The following is a 22686-nucleotide window of genomic DNA, read 5'->3' as shown; positions in this document are numbered from 1 at the left end:
ACGCAAAACACTTTGTTTATAGGAAGAACAGTGGCAAAGAACCACAGTCCCAGGGGCTAAATGCGGCCCTCCAGGCCCCTGTCTAGAGACTTTCTGCAGGCTACACCACCTCCTTAGCCACCCTGCTCACTGACACAGCTTTGCAGCTTCTTTGAGTGCTTTGAAGCCTGATAATTCCTCTTGCATGCCTGGGATGGAGCCGCTAGAGAGGAGTGCAAGTAGAAAGTAGCTCACGGTCCACAGACAAAATTTGCATTAATTGCCTGTCCACTTTTATCTCTGGCCATGTCCACTGCACTGGCATGTGGCCCTTGAACGGTTGTCCAGAGGGGAAAGTGGCCCTCCTTTGGGCCGGAAAAAGGTCCCCCACTTCTGCTTTAGGGGGACCTGTGTTTTGAGCTCACTGTCCAATAGGTGGCGGTCATGGAACCTACAGTATTTGGGTTCCATGCAAGAGCAGAGGGAAGAATAGCTTTTCTCCAGTGTCCTCTTTTAAAGTCAGTGCTTTCCACGCAGGCGCACGGCGTTGGAGAACAGCCAGCCAGCCTGCCTGCCTGCTTGCTCGGTGCGGGAGGGGGCAGCCCAGAGCGCTCGGGTCCCGGACGGAGCCACAGCCACCACGCAGCAGCAGCGGGCGGTGTGTGAGCGGCCATTTCCCCCCGCGGCTGCCCATCGTGGATGCTCGGAGGCCCCCCCTCCCCAATTCTCCTCCTGCGGCCAAAGAGGGAAACTTCATCGGCGGGCGAGTCTCGTGGTGAGCTGAGAAACTTTCCTTATTCTTCGTCTTGTTCTTCGTCTTTGGTCGTTTTGAGAGCCTGCCATGCAGCGGCTGCACAGGATCGGGGATCGCGATCCTCCTCTGCGCTTAAAAAAAAAAACTGCTGTGGGGGGAAAGTGCGCCCATTCAACCTTGGCCAGGCCGAGCTTTTTCCTTGCGGTTGGGGGTTTAGGATCGGGCGGGCACGGTGGCAAGGCAGGCGGCGCGCGCCTCCTTGGGAGTAAATCCCATTGAACTTGTCGTGCGGTGGTTTTTAATCCGAGTCAATGATCGGTGCGCTTTCCACGTGCAAATAATGGCAACAGGTTCCTTTGCTCGTCGGCCGGATCTTGCAGTTCGTGGGAAAGCGGGGGGGGGTGTTGTCTCCATATTCCGCCTTGCGTGAAGCAAGCCCCTTCTCCCCCCCCGCCCCTTTGTGGGTGTGTTAGCAAAGATGAGACCGAGAAAGGGGGTAGATGCCACTTTAAAAGTTGATCTTGGGGGAGGTGGGGTCAAGTTTTGTCTTTTTAAAAGCATTTCTAAAGTCTAAAGTCTGACATTTTACAGATGGCCTCTGGGTGGCGGGGGGCTGCTCATGGACCCCCTGCAAAGATTTGGGGGTGGGTAGAAAGGAGGAGGGAGCAGGAAGGGGGGCGTCTGTGCGGGAAGGGGGGGGCTTTGCTGCTCTTCCTCTAAGGGGAGGGGGCTTGTTTGGCGGGTGTGTGTGTGTTGACTCCCCCTTGCAAAAGCCCTCCCCCTTCCTGCTCCCTTTTACGCTATCTACTTCGAAGGGAGCGCCCCCTCCTCAGTTTAAACGCGGCTTTATTCCAGACCCGGCTCATGGCAAAGTTGCAAATCTTAGAGGAGAGGGGGGCGCTTGGGGGAAGTCGGTGTGAAGTTTTGCAAAAAGGCGCCGGAGGAGGAGGAGACTCATTTTCTCCCCAACTCTTTTAAAATGTTTTGCAGTGCGGGTGGGGATACTTCCTCCACCCCACCCCCCCAAAACAACTCCCTTCTCTTTCTGCACATTCTTGAGTATTTGAGAATGTTGTAAGGCGGGGAGAATAGGACTTTTAACTGCATGGAAGCTGGTTTTTTCTTCCATCAAAAGTTCCTCTCGGGTTGCGTGTGGTGGTCTAATCTTTGGCATTTTGTGTGATCTGACTTGGTACAGGCCAGGAATGGGATGCGATCTGTGCTATGGCGCTGAAGGGTCTCTGCTGCCTCCAATTGCCGCTATGTCCGCCGGGCCTTGGCGCTTTAAGAGACATACTGCACATAGCTGCCAAGTTCTCCCTTTTTTTAAGGGATATTCCCTTGTGCTGAATAGGCTTCCTCGCGAGTAAAGAGAAAACTTGGCAGCTATGATACTGCACTGTGCGTGAGCCTGTTGAATTCCACTGTGCCCCTGTATGTGTGTGTGTGTGTGCGGGGTTTTTTGGGGGGCTAGGCTGCTGCACACACGAGACATTTAAACCCCATTCACACCCCTCCTTCCAGAACCCGGGGGATGTTTAGTTTCTTAAGGGGTACTGCGAATTGTAGCTCTGGGAGGGGTGAACTACAGTTTCCATGATTTTCTGCACAGAGAAGCTGTGCTTTAAAGGCATGGTGTGCACGCAAAAACAGGAATCTCTTTGGGGATTTAAGTGCTGTGGGGGTGGGGTGGGGGGAGGTTCTTGAATGTCTGAAGGCCCCCCTCCACTCCCTCCTAGCTCAGTTTCTCTCCCCCCCCCCTTCCAAGGGTGTCCTGTAAAGTCATTGTGTTCCTTCTCTCCTCATCACCCCTCCCCTTCCAAATGTTTTTCTGTCTAATAGGCTGTATCCAGCCTTCTGGTGTTTTGTAACATCTGGGCCTTAACACGAGCTTCATTTGAGCAGGCAACACTGTAATTTCTCAAGTAGTACTTTAAAATTTTGAAAGCGTAATTGAGAGAAACTTAAAAAACAAAAACAAAAACAAAACCCAATGCCATTTTTTTGGGGGGGGGGGGAGGGAGGCGGTAGCAAAGAACTAATTATGGTGAGGTTTGCATCCCTTCTCCATCTACCTTGAAACTTTTCACTCACATGTAGTCTGATTTTTTTATTATTGTCCCCTCGCCCCCAATTCTGGTTTGGGATTGTGATCGTTCTTGCATATGCAGGCTATTTTGCAAGTCCCCCCCCCCAGAGTTCTTATTGAAGGCCATTGGTTATGGCACACACATACTCTCTGTTACCATTATTTTGTTTTTCATTAATGTACGTACCATTGAGACTGGGTGGTTTCTAAGCAGTTTGCAAAAACATGAAAATGAACTGCAAAGCATTGGTAAAAATCCCAAATTATTAAAAAGCACATCTAAATTTGAAATACACGATGAAGCAACCCCATTAAAATATAAACCACCATGATTAAAAATTATTTTAAGTTTGATCCCCTTAGTATTCTGGATAAGGGGAAGGTCTGGTGGAGAGTTGCCTTATTAAATGTGTACAGCATAAATTTTTTTGGGAAAACGTCTTGAGCAGAAAGCACATGCATCTCATGTAGTGGATGAATAGCTGGGGGAAAGGTTTAATAGGAAATTACTGAATGCTGTGCAGTACATTTCATTGGTCTGCTGTGAGCTTGTTCAGATGATCTGTTCATTCAGCATTCGTTCTGTTTTGCTTGCTCAAAGCTCACATGGTGGTTGGATTATGTCCAGTCTTTATTGAGCATTTGTTCTGATTTGTTTATGGGCTGTATGACAGTGAACATGTACTGATACTTTTGTTCTCTGTTGAGCGTGCATTCGCTCATTCACCCCACACTTTAAATGCCTTTTCTCCATCACACTCCTAACCGCAAAAAGTTTGGTTTTTTAAAGTGGATTTGTTGTGCTGGGGCAACAGTAGTGCTACAACCCACTTTATTTGTGCAAATGTACGTTGACAGTCTGTGTCTAAATCTCTCCCTCAAAATATTGACAATCTGGAGACGCTCGTCTTGAGAGTAGGCCTTGATGGAATACTGAAATTATTTACAGTACATTCAAGTGTTTTTCTGTAATAACAATAATGTTTTATGTGCTCTGTTTTCTTCTTACCTTCTCTACCGGTTATTGACACGCACACACACACATAATATAATCCAGGACATGTCCAAGGTCCAATTTACAGCTATTTTGCGTTTACTCCTTTCACATCTGGTAGTAGATGTTCCCTTGATCTTCCTAAAGCTTTTGTGTGTTTGTCAGTGAATCCATGTTTTTCTTTGTATAAACAGAAGTTTGCTTCGATTTTTAAAACAACACCTTACTATTGCTTTAGGTTGTTATTATTCTAGATTCAGTATTGGTCTGAGGTACGGTAGTCGAAATAATTTGTTTTTGTTTTTTAAATTGTCCAGTAGCACCTTAGAGACCAACTAAGTTTGTTCTGGGTATAAGCTTTCGTGTGCATGCACACTTATTATTATTATTATTATTACTTGGGTCTGGAGCCGCCCTGCCCATGAGGCGGGTTGAGGTGGCTGCCTCAGGCGGCAGTTTTCCAAGAGGCAGCATCCAATTCCACCACCCAACTTTGCTGCCAGTCTCCCCAGCATCTTGGGGCAGAGAGGGACCGGTGGCAAAGTTCTGCAGGACTCCTCCCCTCCTGCCGATTTGGGAAGAGGGCAGGTGTTGGGCCACCCAGCTTTGCTGCCGGGTGGCATGGGGGAGATCTTTACCTCCTGCCCGACCTTGCGGTGGGGCTTTGCATTCTGAGTCAGCCAGATTTGGCCTGGGTGGTGGCTCTCTCCAGTGGCAGATCTCTAGTTCAGCCTCTTGAAGCTGTTTTGCAGAGTTCACTATGTGAAGTTGAAGGAAGGGGTGGGGCGCTTCTAGTAGTTCAGGTTGTTGTCCTAATGTGCGTGGGAGATTTTAATCTTGCAGCATAATCTGGACATGTTCTTTCCCCTAGTCTGTGCAAAGTGGATGTTTGTTTGTTTATTTACCCTTTATTAAAAAGGAACGTTCCCACCCTCCCCGGTGAAGGGCCTGGGTTAGAGGTGTATGTAATGTACTTCTAAAATCTCAGCTTCAGTTCTAGGTTTTCTACTTCCGTTCTACAAAGTGAACGCCGTGAGGAAGGCTGTGTACACACACACTATATCTTTATAGCACATTTGAAGCACATTGTTCCTCAAAGAATTCGGGTTGCTGTAGTTGAGCGTTTTGACCTCAACTGAGATTCCTGCATTGCAGGGGGGTGGGCTCGATGACGCTTGAGTCCCTTCCGACTCTATTGTTACTGAGAATTGAAACTATGAAGGGAAGAACTACATTGCCCAGAATTCTTCAAGGGAAGGAATGTGTTTTGAAGGGATAATGGGCACACAGCCAAAGACTTTGGCCTGGTTTGCCAGAGGTGGGGAACCTCTTTCATCCCGAGGGCTGGATTCCCCTTCTGGCCAACCACCTGCAGGCCACATGCCAGGGTGGGTAGGGGCCAGAGGCATAAATGAACATGAATTTTACCTTTGTACAGTAGGTTTTAGTTTCGTGTAGCCCTCTCTATCCTCCACTGATGCAAGCAATGTATCAGAAAGGACACTTCGTTGGGAGCAACAACTTGGAGGTCTTGCCTCGTTGTCCGAAGGTGGGTTTGTGGTTTGTTCCTCTCCGTATAAATCACAAGCTGCAGCCAAGTTCGGTTTTTGGCTTGCCACTTACGGTTCATTGTGTGTGGGGAACAAACCATGGATTTTGAGGAGCCATGCGGGATTACTAAGAGCATTAGTTACCCCTCTCCTCAGCCGAAAAGCCTCCCAGAGTGTGGCTTGCTCACAGTCAATTAAAACATGGTTGTCCCACCCACAGGTTTACATACAATCTTAGAAAACAACAACACCGTGGCACACAAGGTGAAAGGGAAGGAAGGGGAAAATAAAACTCTGACACCAATTTCTAATCGGTTATATTATAATGACCAGCTGGCACACAGCTCAAGGGTATGACTGTTGGAGCTGTCCTTTTCTGATGAAGTGAGAGCTCTGCTTTCCATCTCTCCCACTAAGGCTGTCTGATGAAATGGCTGCTCCCAGATGACCACGGAAGGAGAGCAGTTGCTCCCAGTGTGTGGTGGGCAAGGAGCCAGTTTTTGAGCCACATGCACCAGCAAGGCTGCCCATTTGCTTGAAGCACAACTGTGGCTTATTTAATGTGACTTCCAATAGAGCCATTTTGTTGCAGTAGTAGGAGTTGGGCGGTGGGTATATGACTTATAAAGCACTTCACCAGAGCCAAGTAAAAACCCTTCCTTGTTTTTTTTTAAGTGCCAGTGCCATTTTTTTTTTAAAAAAGCTTATGTGTCATTCCCATTCATTTCAGTATGGGAAGTGGTGGATAATATCCTGTGAGTCACATTTGTCTCCCTCTCTGTGACTCTGAACAGTGCCCCAAAATCTACCACTTGAGACGGACACATCATCTTGATGCCTTGAGGCAGAGCCACCTCAGTTTCCACGAATTAGTGTTGAGAGAATTTCTCTTTTTATTTTTCTGCTTTCTCTATCCTGGCGAAGGCATTTATAGACCCCCCGTACATAACAAATCACATTATTGATATGCGGTTGTGGTCTTTGTGGTCCCTGCAGAAGGATTGGTATTAGATGCTACGGAGGAAAGTAGAATGACTGCATGTTGCTCTACTCCCGGTCATTAATACTTCATTCCTTTTCGAATATTCCAGATGATAATTTTGAGAGGAGGCGAACTACTGGGAAAACAAATTAAAAAATTAATTTAATTAAAATATTTCTGCCTTGTCCTGTATTGCTAGACCGTGCGATGGGTTCATAAAGGCAACACATATTAAGATAACTTGACGTGAAAACTGAACCAGTCAGCAATAAAAACAAGTCCAAAGGCAAATCATAATATTAACTGTATGATTGGCCTAACCCAGGGGTGGCCAACTTCCAAGAGACTGTGATCTACTCAGAGTTAAAAACTGTCAGTGATCTACCCCTTTTTGGGGGGGTTCAGGTCGAGGTTGTTGAGCTTTTTTAGGAAGGAAAGCCATCCATGTTTTGGGGGGTTCAGGTCAAAGTTGAGCTTTTTTTTTCAGGAAGGAAAGCCCTGTTTTGGGGGCTTCAGGACAAAGATGTAGAGGGAGCTGCTTTGGGTGGAGCCAGTGATCTACCAGTGATCTACCACAGACGTCCAGTGATCTACCAGTAGATCACGATCTACCTGTTGGGCATGCCTGGCCTAACCGAAATACCTGCATAAACAACCAGGGTTTTGATGCAAAAAAAGAAGCCGCTATGATCAAGTCAGGCCTCCTATTTCCCCCTAGAGTAGGATATAAATTCCCCCTCCTTTTTATCGTCACAACAACCCTGTGAGGTAGGTTCGACTGGTTTCTCACAATGTAACGTCTTGATCTTCAGGGATTATAGAGATTTGAACTAGGCCGCATCCTCACAATGCATACGTCATATGCTCCTTAGCATGGTTTGAGTCAATCCCTCTTCCCAGGGAACCCTGGAAATTGTAACTCTGTGTGAGGGGATTAGGGGGTTCCTAACAATTCCCAGCCAACAAACTACAGCTCCCAGGATTCTTTGAGGGGAAGTCATGACCGTTAAATAGTGCTTTAAATGTATGATGCAGATGTGATACCAGCCTAAGTACAATGTCTTCTCCACTACAGGTGCATTTTTCAGACATTGGGAGTCTTGCATTCGTTTTCCTGGTTGTAATGCTAGTGCTTATTTCCTTTTACACTACATTGCCTGTTGTTTTAAGGAACTGTGGCTTTTGATACATACAATGCTATGTTGCGCCAAATTTTATTCACACCAATGGTGTGTCATTGGACATGTTGGCACCCTTTATAGGTGCGCGTGTTTCTGTTCCCTCATGAAAACAACTGTACGCCAGAATACCACCCCAAATTTCATCACTTTGTATCATTCATGGAAACCACGGGAAAGTTACAGCGTAGAAAAACTCCTGCAATTTTCCAGGTCAGGAAGTTGCAATTGTGATTTTCCTGGAAGCCAATTAACATGGAGATCGGCATTAAATTTCCCTTATATGTTACTCAATTTCCAGAAGTCGTTGTTGCATGGGTGAAAGCTGAAATAAAACATTAAAATCTATGGATATGGAAACATTTGGGGAAATGGAATAAAGTCGTGTTTGGATGCAGCCTCCGTTATGCATTAGGATGGATCTAGGAAGGGTGTCAACAAGATTCGTCACCTCTTTATCTAGAAAAAAAGCGCCCTCCCTCCCTTGGAGGACACCAGGCTTGCTTGTATTCCACCAGTTAACCCCCCCCCCCCAGCTGTCCTTGCATTCTCCTCTTCTCCCAGCCCTGGTCTCCAAAGCCAAAAGCTGCAGTTAGGGCTTGGTATCTTAGCAACAGCCCTGCTCTTGAGTTTCTTTGGGCCAGGTGGCTGCAGCTGTCCCAAGCCTGGAACAGTTACTTCCTGTTACGCTCTCTAGTTTTGCAGCGAAGTATTGACAGCGGAATTTTAAACATCGGGGTTTTGGCCAGAAGCAAACAACATGGGATCTATGGTGCTCTGAGCATCAAAAAAGGTACTCTGAGATTGCTTTTGCGGCGTCACCGAACGTCCGCTCATTTATTGTGGCACTTATCTGAAGTCATTTTACTGTGGTTTCCTGGTTAGCCTCCTTACAATCTTTTTCTGGCCCTTGGCATCTTAAATGTGAATCTGGGAGGTGGTTGTTTTTTTAAAAATGGCCCATGTGAGGCTCCCATGCTTGGGGTTGTCGGCACCTGTGTGTCAAAATGTTGGCAGGTGGCAGTGCATATTTATGAATCCCTGATGTGTTGATCTTGAATGAGCAAGGATTTTTCCTAATTAACATTTCCAAGTGTTAATAGAGAATAGATCACAAGCCAAGTTGCTCAGCTCTACTATGATAGCAAGTTGCTTGGTGATATGACTCAGGATTTTAAAAAGCACCTGGCTCCCAACAGTCAATACCAGCGGTGGAACTATGAGTGATCAGAAACACTGCCTACCACATAAGAGTTAATTATTTATCGTGGCAGTGCGCACACTTTGAAACTCCCTGCCTATTTACTTGAGGCAACCACGTTCACTGTATTTTTTTCAGCACCTAAAAACCATTTTTGTTTAAGCCTATGTTGACACGTGCTTTTAACCTGGTTTTTAGATTGTCGATTTTAATCACTTTTTGAATGATTCAAATACTCGTTTTTAACTGTGTTCTGTTGAGAATTCCGTTCTATTCTTCTTTTGTAAACTGCTTTGAGGCTTTTTAAAAACAAGAAATGTTACAAAATATGTAAGTTGCAAAGTGTTCCATTCTCTGAGTTGTTAAAGCAATTAGAGCTGACTTCAGGCTTGTGGGATCTACTTAGTTTGCTACTAGAGGCTCAAGATTTGCCAGCCGCGATCAGGTGCCAAAGCCCTCTAGATACATTTCTTTAAAGCAGGGTTGGATGAACCACAAGTCCAGGGGCCAAATGTGGCCCTCCAGACTTTTCTTTTGACCCTTCGGACCCTCCCCAGCTCACAGCCCCTCCCCAGCTTTAACCTCACTTGGGTATGCACTCTACACATGAACAGACGTTTGTGTGAAATGCAGCTTGTATCTGTGTTCAGTGTGACATGTGAACAAGCCTACAACCTTTCTTTTGGAGATTTGACTGGGGTATTTGGGTTGGAACTCGGCAGCAGATTATAGTCTTCCAGGTCACTGGTCACCTACACTGAAAAATGAGAAAGCAGCACCCAATTAGCAATGGCTGTGTCTTTCTCTCCTTCCTTGCCTGATTTTTATCTTGAATAAATGGCTGCAACCTTTATCTCTTTTTGGTCACTGTTGGTTGTTCCAAATTCTTCTGTATGTAGTTATATTTTCAGTCTCAAGAGCAAAAGTTTTTAAAAAGAAGGAAGAAAGTAGATGTACCATAACCGGAAAAACGTGTAACCTGGCTCAAGAGTCCCAGGTTATATGCAGGTAAAACAATGGCAAGTATGGAACCTGATCTGCATCCAGAACACTTAATAAATTGGTGGGGGGCAGAGTGTAAAAAATGGAGCGGGTTCAGCTTTTGGCTTGATTCTCCCTCTTGCCAACTCTCCTTGTGCTTTAATTGGGCACTGCTAAGCCAAAAAACTTATTCATGCCTTGTCATGGCAAAGGGGATTGAATACATTGGCCACCTCAGGAGAAGAGAAGACTCCCTGGAAAAGACCCTGATGTTGGGAAAGATTGAGGGCACAAGGAGAAGGGGACGACAAGAGGATGAGATGGTTGGGCAGTGTTCCCGAAGCTACGAACATGAGTTTGACCAAACTGCAGGAGCTAGTGGAAGACAGGAGTGCCTGGCATGCTCTGGTCCATGGGGTCACGGACACGACTAAACAACAACAACCACCTGTAACTAGAAGCCCAGAAAAGGAAAGGCATAACCATTTTACAAACGCAGAGACCAATTCCCACCCTATGCCAGCCAGAAGGTGTTTTGAAAATCGTTATGAAGCTGTTTTAGACTGATAACTTCAGCACTCTTAAGCACTTTTATCCACCTAAGAAGGAACATGGGTATAGCAGCTGGGTATATGTATGTTTCAGCTCTGACTTCCCCAGATCGGGTGAATTATTCTAGCCTGTTTTGTGATAAAAGTGAACCTTCTGTATTGGGGAGCCTTTTGTGTCCATGGAAAACTCATCTTCCAGGCTTCTTTACTGCGATAAAGTCTCCCTTTTGCAAAAGTTGAGTTTCATCAGGGAGGAGTGGTGCAGCCTCGGGGCTAGTAGACATTTGCTTCTGTTGCTCGGCTGTGTGCATGTTCCTTCAGGGACATCATCCGCCCTTTATTGTTGTCACCTGCATACTCAGATGTTAGTCATGTCATATCTCGATGCACTTCGACTCTTCCACATCCAAAACTGAACATCAGGCCAATGTGGGGACTTTAGTGTCCTGAAATAAATCTATCCCACTTAGTCATTCAGGGAGGTTCAATGTACTTCCAGGGTCAAAAATTTAAAATAACATAATACAGGTATGGGGGACCTGTGCCCCCCCAGATGTTGTTAGACTAACTTCCATTGTCCCAACATCATCTGGACGGTCCATAGGTTCTCCACCTCTGTCTTAAAATATTTGTTTAAAAAAACGCTGGTCGCTTTACTAAGTGAATATTTTTTCTTAGCTGTGTTCCTCATATGGAGTTAATCTTTAAGCTGCTTTAGAAAGTCATAAACATCACCTTGGTGTTTCTTTTGTTTGTGATAAGAACTGTACTGGCTGTATTTCAGCAGATGTGGTTTCTGAGTAGTGAAAATAGGGAGCACGGTATTCCTACTTAAAATATATACCTCTTTGTGTCCTTAAAAAAACTGCTCTATGTGACTCTTTTTAGACAGAATTCAAGCAAGTATCTTCCACTTAATTATATTACAACACACAATTTCTTAATATGTTTCCAAACAGAACTCTACCTTGTTTGTAACAGGCTCTTAATACAAGTGTGTGATTAAAAACTGAGATGGGCATTCCAAGTTCTGTGCTAGGCCAGGTTGAACTGCAACCTTGATGAACTATGCAAATTTGTTCATTTTACATAACATTTACTCTGCAATATATATTTTTTGTTCGCCAACAGGAACTATGGAGGGTATGAGCCTCCAGCTTTCCAGCCATTTGAAATCTTCACCAATTCTCTTTTCTGTTGACATTCCTATGTACTTTCAAGCCACGTTCGCGAGGTTCAGGCACTTGAACGTTCTAATGAAAGGTTAATTCATCAAGAAGCAGTGTAGTGATTTGTGGCCAACCACAAAGCTTTGGGCAAGGGTTCAAATCCCTACTCGGCCATGACTTGTTGGACCACTCAGTGTAATCTACTTGACAGGGTCCATGAGAGGACAAGACGGCTTATTCTGGAACAAAGTCCACACAATCTGGTAATGGCTTTCCAGGGTTTCAGATGGGGGTCTCTCCCACACCCAGAGATTCTGAGGATTGAACCTGTGGCTTCTGTATGCGAAATAGTTGTTCTACGCCAGAGCTGCTGCTCTTTGGAGAGAAGAACCATTTATATCACCTTGAGTTCCTTAGAGGCAAAGTGAGATATCAATGTAAATTTGTACCCAATACCACAACCTACCTCCTCCCAACCCTTGCAGAATAGAGAGGTCCTAAGGGTACCTGTTCAATGGTGCCATGGACAACTTAATCGCATCCTCATGTTGCCATCTCTGTTCATGAATCTGCATCTTTTCTCCTTTTCGGCTACTAAACTTCCCTTTCCTAAAATTGACCTGGTTGTTTCTTCATTCCCTGAATAGTTTCTTTGTGGTGGTGGTGTTGATGTTGACTAATGTTCAGTGTGCACTCCCCTTTTGTGCCCTTTCTAAGCCTTTTTGAGGGTAACTGCTTAGCAACCGTCCTCGCTTGGTTAATGTTTTTACAGGCTTTTTCTGTGCAGAAGTGGGATCTGCTTCAGTGACTGGAGGTTTGTAATGTTCATCAAGGTCGAAGGCCCAAAGCAGTTTAAATCCATGCCTGTATTTAATTCCTTGTTCTTATTTCAAGAGGCCTTTCCTAATAATTAGTGGGCACAGGAATCTTCCATTCTAGTTGTTAATTTGCACCTGATAGGACGAAGAACTCTAAAAGCCCTTGGCTTTAAATTTGAGTTGCCATAATAGTGGCTTACGTTATTCTGGTTTGATGCTAAAGACCAAAGGCTGGGGATGATTGAAGTGGCAGGATATCCTCACTGGGGCAGTTTTTCAAAAGTGGGTTGGCTAGGATGCCCAGAGACACATGCCTTCTTAAGATGGGACTGCTCTTTCCACCTTGCATCCTTATGAGACCAGACACCTTTTTCTGTAGGTTTGCAGCATTTAAAAGTTGCTCCTGTGCTGCATCCTGCATGTAGCTACATGACTTCTCTCCAAGGTGGCCCGACATGTAATGCACCTGTAAGCATCTTCCAAACCTGTTGTTTGTGTGCGCACACTTTTTTTTTTGTAATGCAATCTGAACTTCAAAAAGAAAAGAAATGCTTGTGGCAAAATGGCTGTTTTTTGGCTCTGTGCTGGTGATGCACCTTCTCTTCCAGGACACTAGACCTTCCATAATGGCAGTAAAATGGAATTATGCTGTGTCAAGCTATTATCAGAATTGTTAAAAGAGACTGGTTTGTAGGCTGAAAGGTTCTTCTTGTTCATGTGCCAATATTGTTCTCATTTGATCCTTTTCTAACATGAAAGATGGGCCTGTTTTGTGAGCAAAGTTATGTGGAGCTGGGTGGAAGACAAAAGTTTGAGAACCCAGAGAACCTTTTTCAGCCAAGGAGCTACATTCCTGCATTGGCAACCTTTGGGGGCTGCATAACAGTAGCGGGTGTCACCAGGTGAGGCCATCATGCCAATAATAATAATAATAATAATAATAATAATAATAATAATAATAATTTATTTATACCCCGCCCATCTGGCTGGGTTTCCCCAGCCACTCTGGGCGGCTTCCAACAGAAATATTAAAATACAATAATCTATGAAACATTAAAAGCTTCCCTAAACAGTGCTGCCTTAGATAACATTCAGGACTTATTTAGCACCGTATCAGCCACGGTGGAAAACAAAATAATTGAAATGTCAGATGATACTAATCGAGCAAAATAAAAGCAATGTCTGCTGCATCGCCTCAAAATTATGGCAACCCGCTAGAGTGATTTCAATTACTGCTTATTTTTCTTTCTCAGAGCTGCATGAACTGCAGCAAAACAACAGAAGGCAATGTTCTGGGATCTTTGGGGAGTAACTCAGTGGTAGAGCACCTGCTTTTTACACAGGAGGTTCCAGTTTCAATCCCTGGCATCTCCAGGTAGGGCAGGGAATGTCCCCTGCCTGGAACCTAGGAGCGATTCTACCAGCAAATGTGGGAAAGACAACTTCCTATGTCCAATAGGAAGTAATGTAATGTGGGGATACAGAGTTCTTTATGTTGTTATCCATCTGTCTCGGGAGACAATGGATTATCTTCTGGAGTTCTGCTCTGTGGATATGAAAGGACAGTTAATGGTTCCATCATACGGCAACTTCTCTACGGATACCTGAAATGCAGTGTTAGAAACTCAGATATATAAGCTAGGCGCCAAAATGGCTCTTTAAACCAAGGTGGCAGTCACCAAAATGGAATGTCTAGTTGTCATTTTTGGGCAAGACTGCTCTAAAGTCTTATTTTTCAAATGATGGACTGACAGTGATTGATTATCAGTTAAACACCTGGCTAGTTCTGCTGGCAACCTTGAGCTAGGTTGAGAACTTAAAGCCCAAAGAATCCTGGGAATGGTAGTTTACCCACAGAGCTACAATTCCAAACACCCTTAACAAACTACAATTCCCAGGATTCTTTGCAGGTAGCAATGTTCTTTAAATGTATGGTGTGGATATGACCATAGGGCAGAAGTCTTCGATCTTTTCTGATACAGGACCTATCTTTAACCCAAACATACATTTGGAGAACTGCCAAGAGCCCCCCCCTTACTTATCTTAATAAGCTGATTTTAAATCAAATTTTCACAATTAGCCTTCTTTCTTGGGGGTTTTTTAATCACCCAGACCTGAAGCTCTTGTAACCATTCAGGAAGAGCCAAGTAGGTACAGTATTGCTATTAATATGATTGCTATTATTAGACCTTTTGTAAATGTTCCCTCAAAGTATCAGATATGTGTCAAAAACCAGCTCAACTTGTTATCTTACTGCCTTAACGTACACATTTTGTAAGAACCTCTGCCTGTCCCTCTGAAGACCAGGCTTGGGAGGGAAGATTCATAATTAAAGACCTGGGTGAAAGCTAACCTTGGGTGGTTGCTACGTAAACCTGAGGACCTGAATCTAGAAAATGAAGCGAACGTTCCTGGCAGTCGAGTTGTCAAGGAGTCTTCATTGAAAACAAACAAACCCTCTTTGCTTATCTGTCTGCAAGAACTGAATAGACCCCGGCTATGCTTTGTGGTTGCATTCCTCTGACTCACGAGAGCCCCAAGTGTTTTGAGCCTGGTGGCTGTTCCTGGCGTCCACAAGGTTGTACCTACAGGCCACTTCCAGCTGGCTCTCTGTTAATTATTACTACTGTGCTTCCAGATTCCCATTGCACAGCCAGGCAGGCACCTCCGTTTGCAGCAACTAGAACAATCACAAATTTCCTTTCCGATGGTGGCTTGTTGAGCAACATTCAACTGGGCTCTGTGAAGGATCTCCAAACTTTCAGGAGATTTGTCTTGCCAGCTGGGGAGTTCTTGCTGGGAGGCGAGGACTTGAAATCTTTTGCCTTGCATAGCTCTTTCGATCTTGTCTCCTAGTTCATTCTTGTTACCCCCTATGACACGAAACCAATAGCTGTCTGACTTTTTTTTCAACTGACCATCCCTAATGTTTGCAGGCATGCTCAAGTGTTAACCAAGTATGTTAACACTTCACAGTGGCTACCCCCCCCCCAGTTAAAATCTAAACAATGGAAGGGATGTGCATGCTATTGTGCTGTCTTGTCTGAAAGCATTTACTACAAGTATTCTCATAGAAGAGATTTTCAAGCAAAGCTGTTGAATAGGACATTTAAACCATATAAAATGCAGTCTGTCGAATTTCCAATACAGTATTTCTATTCAACTACTTTTGGCTATCTGAAATATTTATGTATTTGTTGGTTTGTTTACAACATGTAAATTTAATGTTCTGTTTCTGTTTTAGCATGTGAGTGGCTTGCAATTCTGATAGACAGGTCTCATTCTATTTTAGGGAAGTGGAAGGACTTCCAGATCAGAATTCTCTGCCTACAAATGTAAGTTCTATAGAACTGAAATCTGAAGAATAGCACCTTTCTTTAACAGGTGGTTACCAGGGACAGATTTGATACCTAGACATCCAAACTGCCCTAAGTAAATATTTATGCACTTTTAAAAAAGTATATTGCCTTTCTAGATTGACATGGGTTTTATCGTTCTGAAACTGTTCTGAAACAATTTCTGAAATACTGTATTTTTTATCATTCTGAAACTGCTCAATAAATAATAATAAAACTTATTTTATAAAGGATGATTGTATCTTTCTAGAGTAGCTCATTTCCCTCTCTGAACAATCCATCCTCTCTTTCGGATGTTGCAAATGGCTGCGATTCGGTTTCTCATTATGACAAAGCGTCTGCAAGGAGTTAGATGGAGCTGACCAAGTATTTTTTTACTGTTTCCTGCTCTGGATTAGAGACTTTTGGCAGGATGAGGGGGACTCAGGGAGCCTGCACATTGCTACTGCTTAGTCATCCATTGCGCTGGTTTATTAAACCTCACTTGGGAAGAGTTTTGCCTTTCTCTGCTAGCTGCGTATACTTTTTTGGATCCTTCCTTCCCGGAAGTGAAAGCTTTACCCACCCATTGATGAATAATGAATTGAAAACCTGCCTAGTTTCACTGTTTACAGCCTTTGCTGCCTTCACAGAAAGGAAGAGTCTAATCACAGGAGGATTGTGGTAAGCAGGCACACCTGTTTGAATGCCGTGGCTGCTGTCTTTTAGTATCTGTTTTTTTTTTTAAAAAAGATGTTGGCTGTTTAATAAATCAGTTGCTTTACCTGGCGTTAGTTTACTATTCACAGTTTGGAGTTTTCTTCTGACAGAAAGCTGGTGGAATAAGCTCTTCAGTCACTTGTTCAAAGAAACAATTTTGGGGGGCTATGAAGCCTCATGTTTTAAGTAGGACATGGGATGGCAGGGGAGTAAACAGCCCTTTAGTTAGGTCTGAGTGTATAGCACTACCTTCCTGAAAACAAATAGTTTTTTATATTAAATTGCTAGTCATTGTGATATGTTTGAAAATATATGGGCTAAAATCCTGAAAGTCAGAAGGTGGCAGAATAAAATTTCCAGGGGTTGAGGGATAGGGGTCTAGCGTTCTTCCGTGTGACTAGCCAGATTGAGTACAAATGTGCAAACTGGCAAAAAAACTGAATAGATCGTGCTTTCAAGCTTCCAGTGTTTAAGCAACCATAATCTTCCTTTTCTTCTTCCACCAAGTGGACACTTGGAAGTTTCTTCTTCTTCTTCTTCTTCTTCTTCTTCTTCTTCTTCTTCTTCTTCTTCTTCTTCTTCTTCTTCTTCTTCTTCTTCTTCTATCATTCGTAGCCGAGTAAGATTGTCTTCCATAAACACGGTTTTAACAATGAGTCTTTAAGTGACTGTGGAGGCCAATTCTGGATCCACATGTCCTTCCACAACGGGGACATTGGTTTCCGGATGGCAGTTGATCACGGTGTGGATTTGCCAAGCGTGCCTTCCTCTTAGCACATTTCTCCCTTGCATCCTGAGATCCAGTGTCTTCAAAGCCCATGACACCTTTTGTAAAGGCTGTTCTCCAATTGGAGCACTTGCAGGCAAGTGTTTCCCAATTGTTTGTGTTTATACTACATTTTTTTTAGATTTGCCTTGAAACAGTCTTTGAACCTCTTTTGTTGACCACCAGCATTACGCTTTCCATTTTTAAGTTCGGAATAGAGTAGTTGCTTTGGAAGACGATCATCAGGCATCCACACAACATGATTAGTCCAACAAAGTTGATGTTGAAGAATCATTGCTTCAACATTAGTGATCTTTGCTTCTTCCAGTACACTGGCATTAGTTTGCCTGTCTTCCCAAGTGATGTGTAAAATTTGAAGTATGTATTACCATTAGCCAGAGCTTAGTAGTGGAGCAAATTCCTTGTGTACAGAAACTCCCAGGTTCAATCGCAGGCATCTCCAGTTAAAAGGGTTAGGCAGCAGATGACAGGGGAAGACCTCTCTCCCTGAGACTCTTGAAGGGTCATTGCTGCTGAGTTTCAGTAGACAATATCTGCTAGTTGGACAGGAACAAGGTGCACAGAGCAAATGAGATGATTTATATCTTCCTTACTTGGTACCATCAGCCTACGTGCCCATAGTCAAGAATAACAGAAGTAAAATGGGTAGTTTGCTGCCCCCAGAAACTTGGTGATCTACATTTAGACAGTGTGAGGAGGTGGTAACAGGTGGAAGACTGTAAGAGAAAGAAACTTGAGTGACCAGGGATATGTGTGGGCAACGGAAGCAAGTTTTCTCAATTATAAACCTGAAAGGGATTGGTGTAGGTTTCTGGGCTCATATCAGTTTAATGATGTAACATGGTCAAGTGAAGACAAGCAGCAAAACATGCCACCAGTCACTTTAGCCAGGGCTAGAGCTGAATTTAAGGAGGGCACTATGGAAAGTGGCATATCGGGCACCAGATGCTAAATCCAAGTTTTGTGTGTGCTGTGTGTGTATGTGTGTGAGAGATTTTTATCCACCCTGTCTTCAGTTCAACTAAACAGATCTTGGCAGAAAGATTAGAGGTTGAGAAATGCAAATCTATAGTCAGGTAGTAAAGTCTATTTGCCTGAAACGTTTGGCAGTGTTCTTGACTCAAAGCAGCTGTCTATTTCCTCCTTAGCTTTCTCCATATTTGCTCAACAGTTGTCTCAGGCAGTGGTATCTGTATTTGGAAAGGATCTTGTTATGAAGTGGAAAGGCAGTTCCTCCCTTCAGCCGCATGCATGTAAAACAACCAGCAGGTCTAAAAGGACAGCAGCGAAGGTTGGTCCAGGCTTACCGTCTTAAGACGCGTTGCACGGCAATCTTGCTGAAGCCAAGTTGGTCTGGGTTTGGTAAACGCCTGGGAATCCTATTCCTTACACTTGAGTTTATTGGAGGAGAGGAGGGATTATAAATGAAACTAACAATTCCACAAAGCACCAGGTTAAACATGGTCAAACAATGAAATAGCTTAATAAATAGAATAACACTAAAAAAAATAGCTACCCCAGAACACGAAATCCTAAGAAGCAAGACATAGCAGTAGGATTTGTTTTTTAAATGCAGGTAGCTATTGATCCATTAGAAAAAATAGAGTAATGATTGCTTAGTAGCAAATTCAGAAGTGCAGTGTCCCTTCATGATAGCCACAGATTATACAACCTTCTAAGATTACACAGTAATCTTATAATTACACAGTGGTAATAATTTGGGATGCTTTGGAATGATCTGTGCAGATCTTCATGTGTTGCCTTTCAGCCAGGGGTGCCAACAAAAGGGGGCTCTGGGTGCCTGAGCACCCACAATTTTTTGTTGTGGGTGCTCAGCACCCACACCGCAGGGCCCCCGATGCAACCTTTGAGGTCTTGCAAGGCCTCAGAGATGCTGTCCGAGGCATTGTGAGACCTCGGGAATCCGATTTCCGGAGGCACCTTTTACAGAGTTGGACCAAAGTTCTACCTAGCTCAGTATTGTCTACATCAGTGGCAGAGATAGAGTAGGGACATAATGCAATGCTCAATCAATTCAGAGTATCTCCAAGTAGGAGATGGATCAAATGATGGCAAGATGGATCAAGGGTTTGCTTTGATGCACGGCAGCTTCCTGTGTTCCTGTGAGTATTGTTGATGAGAGACAGAGGAGGAGAATGGTAGAGCTAAGCCTGAAAGAGGTGAGCTGGGCACAAGCCTCTTTTTACTTGCAATGTCCTGTTCTTCCAAATAGTTCAGAGGGGCTTGTGTTTTTATATCAAGGCTATTGCTCATCCAGTTTCAGAAGTAGAACTGGATTGTGGTTTTTTAAAACCACTTTCTGGGCCATGTGTTTGCTCTCTCTTAAAGCACGTATCGCAAGGAAGGAAGTGGTGGGGAGTCTGCCATGGGCAGACTTGACAGAAGTTAGTGGAGATGTGCAAAAAAGTTTGCATGTTGACCTTTTTTGGGGGGGGGGTCCTCTGAAGTTCTTGCAATTTCCCCGCCCCTCTTTATTGATTAAATAAAAATTAATAGTCTCTGAAAAAATAAATGAATGAACATAGCATTGAGTTTATAGTGTCTTTCTACATAATCTTAAAACAGTTAATGGTCAATGTTTGCTCTTCCCATGCATATAAGCAAATTCCTCCCATCCAATTTTGCAAACATGTATTGCACTTTCTGAAAGACCCAATTCTAAGACGACAGGCATTTGCTCATCCATTAACATCTATCACAGCTGAGTGTTGTCACTTAATCTTTTTTGACGTGTTCATGTGCTTAGGAACACAGTCAAGGCCGGATTTAGGTTTGATGAGGCCCTAAGCTATAATGGGGTCCTTTATATGTCCAGCTGTTTTTTTGTCAACAACAAATTGTCACTGTTTTTTGTTATGGTAATTTATGGACCTAATAGGTATCTAAATAGGTATCTATTTGCACATGCAGAATGTAGGCACCCTGTATATAGAAATGAGCAAACCAGTGATATTTTAGGGAGCAGGCTAGCAGGTGGGGCTCATTACTTACATCATAGGAGCCTACACAACACAAAACACTGTTGCTGTATGTTGGGGTTTTTTATTTGTCTTTTATCTTATATTTTGGAAATGTACATTCAGGGTTTTTTTCCTTTAATTTTTTTGGGGCCCTAAGCTATATAGCTTGTTTAGCTGATACGTAAATCTGGCACTGAACACAGGGGGCTGCTTTCTGTTGAGTCAGACATTAAACCATGTAGCTAAGTGCTATCTGCAAGGAATGGCAGAAGCTCTACAGGCAGAAATCTTTCCAAGCCCTACCTGACGATGCTGTGAGGACTGGACCTGGACCATTTTTTATTTTTTGCATTTATAACCTGTGCAGCTGTGTACATGTTGTTCCCAGACTGTCACTTATCTGGCTGTTGGCTGGCTCCCGACCTGCTGAGCTTCACCAAGGTGATGGCCTCCTGAGACTTTTCCGCTGATCTGTGACCTTTCAGAGCTGCATTTTTATCCATCTTAATCCTCCCCCCCCCAAATGCATCTATACAGAAGTGTGTAGTGGTCCAGGATTGGGTGAGAGTGGAGGCGGGTGAAGACCCATTACCATATGTGCAGCAGAGTCCCCGTCTCCAGGGTCCTAGACCAATTTGCATGGTCGTAGGTGAAATGCTGGCAGCATACCACCTAATGGGGCAAGGCATTGTAAAATACATATCGCAGTGCAGAGTATTTATTTGCATGAATCCATGATGGCAGATTTAACTTATTCTGTGTATAAGACTAGGTTTTTCCCCTTAAAAATAATGTCAGAAATTTAGGGGCATGTTATACACGGATACGTCTCCCCCCATTTTCTTAAATCTGAGTCCCCCAAAATAGGGAGTGTGTTATACATGGGGGAGTCTTATAGACAGAAAAATACGGTAATTCTAGAGGATTGGAGGCAATTGCTGAAAATGCCCTCTTCCAACTGTTGAACTAAGTAAATGAGGGTATATATGTAACTTAAGGCTAGGCTAGTAGTCTTCTGTCTACTGTTTGCTGTCCATGAATTGGCTGGTTTTTCCACAATAGAAATTAATTTCATTTAGAAAGACGTATGGAGTGAAAAACAGCTGCTCTATCTACTCTGGGCAACACCGACCCAAGATCTGAACATCTGAAGACCTGCCAGCTTGAGGACTCTCAACTTTACCTGTCTTTATCAGTTCTGGCCTTTTAAATTAAAAAAAATGGACAAGTGCAATTGCTAAGCAAATAAGGGAAGTGCTTTCCCACATGACAGCTCAAACGGAGGAGTTCTGCTGGTGCCAGTATTATTGAGGCTCTATTGATGGCTCTGACAAGTCATCAAAGGAAACGGAATTCCCATATCAACTTGTTATTAATGCTGGAAGTGTTTACAAGCTCAGTTCAGGTTTACTTAGCAGCCAAGAGAGGTGTGACTATTGATAAAAACTCGGAAGTTGGAGATAATGGCCCCAATTTGGACACAATGCTTGGTGTCCGCTGAATGTCTGTTTCTTCTTCATTCTCTCTCTCTACACCAATGTTCTTGTTAGGTATATAAATACGGAAATGCTGTATGGTGCTGTTTTCTCTGTGTGTAACTGTTTTTCCAGGGATCCATCGACTTAGAATTGCTCATTAGATTGATAGATAAGATGGCACAAGCAACTAGTTTGCAACTTTCCTTACTAATCTTATTTAGTTTATCCTCAATTTTGGATATACGTTTTAAGTCATTGCGGCGCATTCAGAGCTTGGTTGGTGTGTATGTAAATAATCTTTGTACTTCAAGAACTATCCTGCTGGTCACCCCACAGTGGAATCACTATTTGAACAGGGATAACTTGGCTAATCTACGCTCTCATAGATCGGATCGCTAAAACATGATCTTCCTTTGAAAACTGTCCATAAACTTCAATTAATGCAGAATTTGTTAAATTTATACCCTGCCCTTCCTCCTGAAGGAGCCTAAGATGGCAGACACAATGCTGTTAAAGCATTAAAGTTAAAATAAACTAGCAAGTTTAAAACATCTGACCGCGATACTCTCTCAGCAATAGTTTCAAAGGTGCCTAGAACAGAAACATTCAGCCTTCAAATGCCCAGGCAAACAGGAATGTTTTAACTCCTCTATACACCAGTGTGGTGTAGTGGTTAATATCCCGCTTTATCACTACCCGAAGGAGCGGCTAACATTCTCCTTCCCCTTCCTCTCCCACAACAGACACTCTGTGAGGTGAGTGGGGCTGAGAGACTTCAGAGAAGTGTGACTAGCCCAAGGTCACCCAGCAGCTGCATGGGGAGAGCGGAGACACGAACCTGGTTCCCCAGATTACGTGTCTACTGCTCTTAACCACTACACCACACTGGCTCGTCTCTCAGCCCCCTTCACCTCACAGGGTGTCTGTTGTGGGGGAGGAAGGGAAAGGAGATTGTTAGCCGCTTTGAGACTCCTTCAGGTAGTGATAAAGCGGGATATCAAATCCAAACTTCTCCTCCTCCTCCTCCTCCTCCTCCTCTTACCAGGAAGGGCACTCCACAAGCAGGGAGCCATCACAGAGAAAGCCCTGTTGTGAGTCTGTGACAATTCAAATACAAAAAAACCCCAATCCTTCCAGTA

At 43.8% G+C, this 22686-nt stretch overlaps 1 protein-coding gene across 6 annotated transcripts in view; it reads left to right on the top strand.

The window, feature by feature from the left end:
* Positions 1-503: 503 nt before the first annotated feature.
* AKAP13 (A-kinase anchoring protein 13) overlaps positions 504-22686 on the top strand; it is a 233000-nt gene continuing 210817 nt past the window's right edge. For 4 of the 6 annotated variants that reach the window (XM_088656962.1, XM_088656966.1, XM_088656961.1 and 1 more), the window contains exon 1: positions 504-754. The gene's annotated coding sequence lies outside the window, so the exon portion shown is untranslated. Of the gene's footprint in view, positions 755-15538; positions 15582-16221; positions 16266-22686 lie in introns of those variants that run through there. The other 2 variants (XM_035130702.3, XM_088656957.1) reach the window with 2 other exon arrangements.

Source organism: Zootoca vivipara, chromosome 13 (genome assembly GCF_965207765.1).
Source record: "Zootoca vivipara chromosome 13, rZooViv2.hap1.1, whole genome shotgun sequence".
Classification (NCBI taxonomy): Eukaryota; Metazoa; Chordata; class Lepidosauria; order Squamata; family Lacertidae; genus Zootoca; species Zootoca vivipara.
The sequence above is the reverse complement of the archived record's forward strand: the minus strand, read 5'-3'. Positions and strand labels throughout refer to the sequence as shown.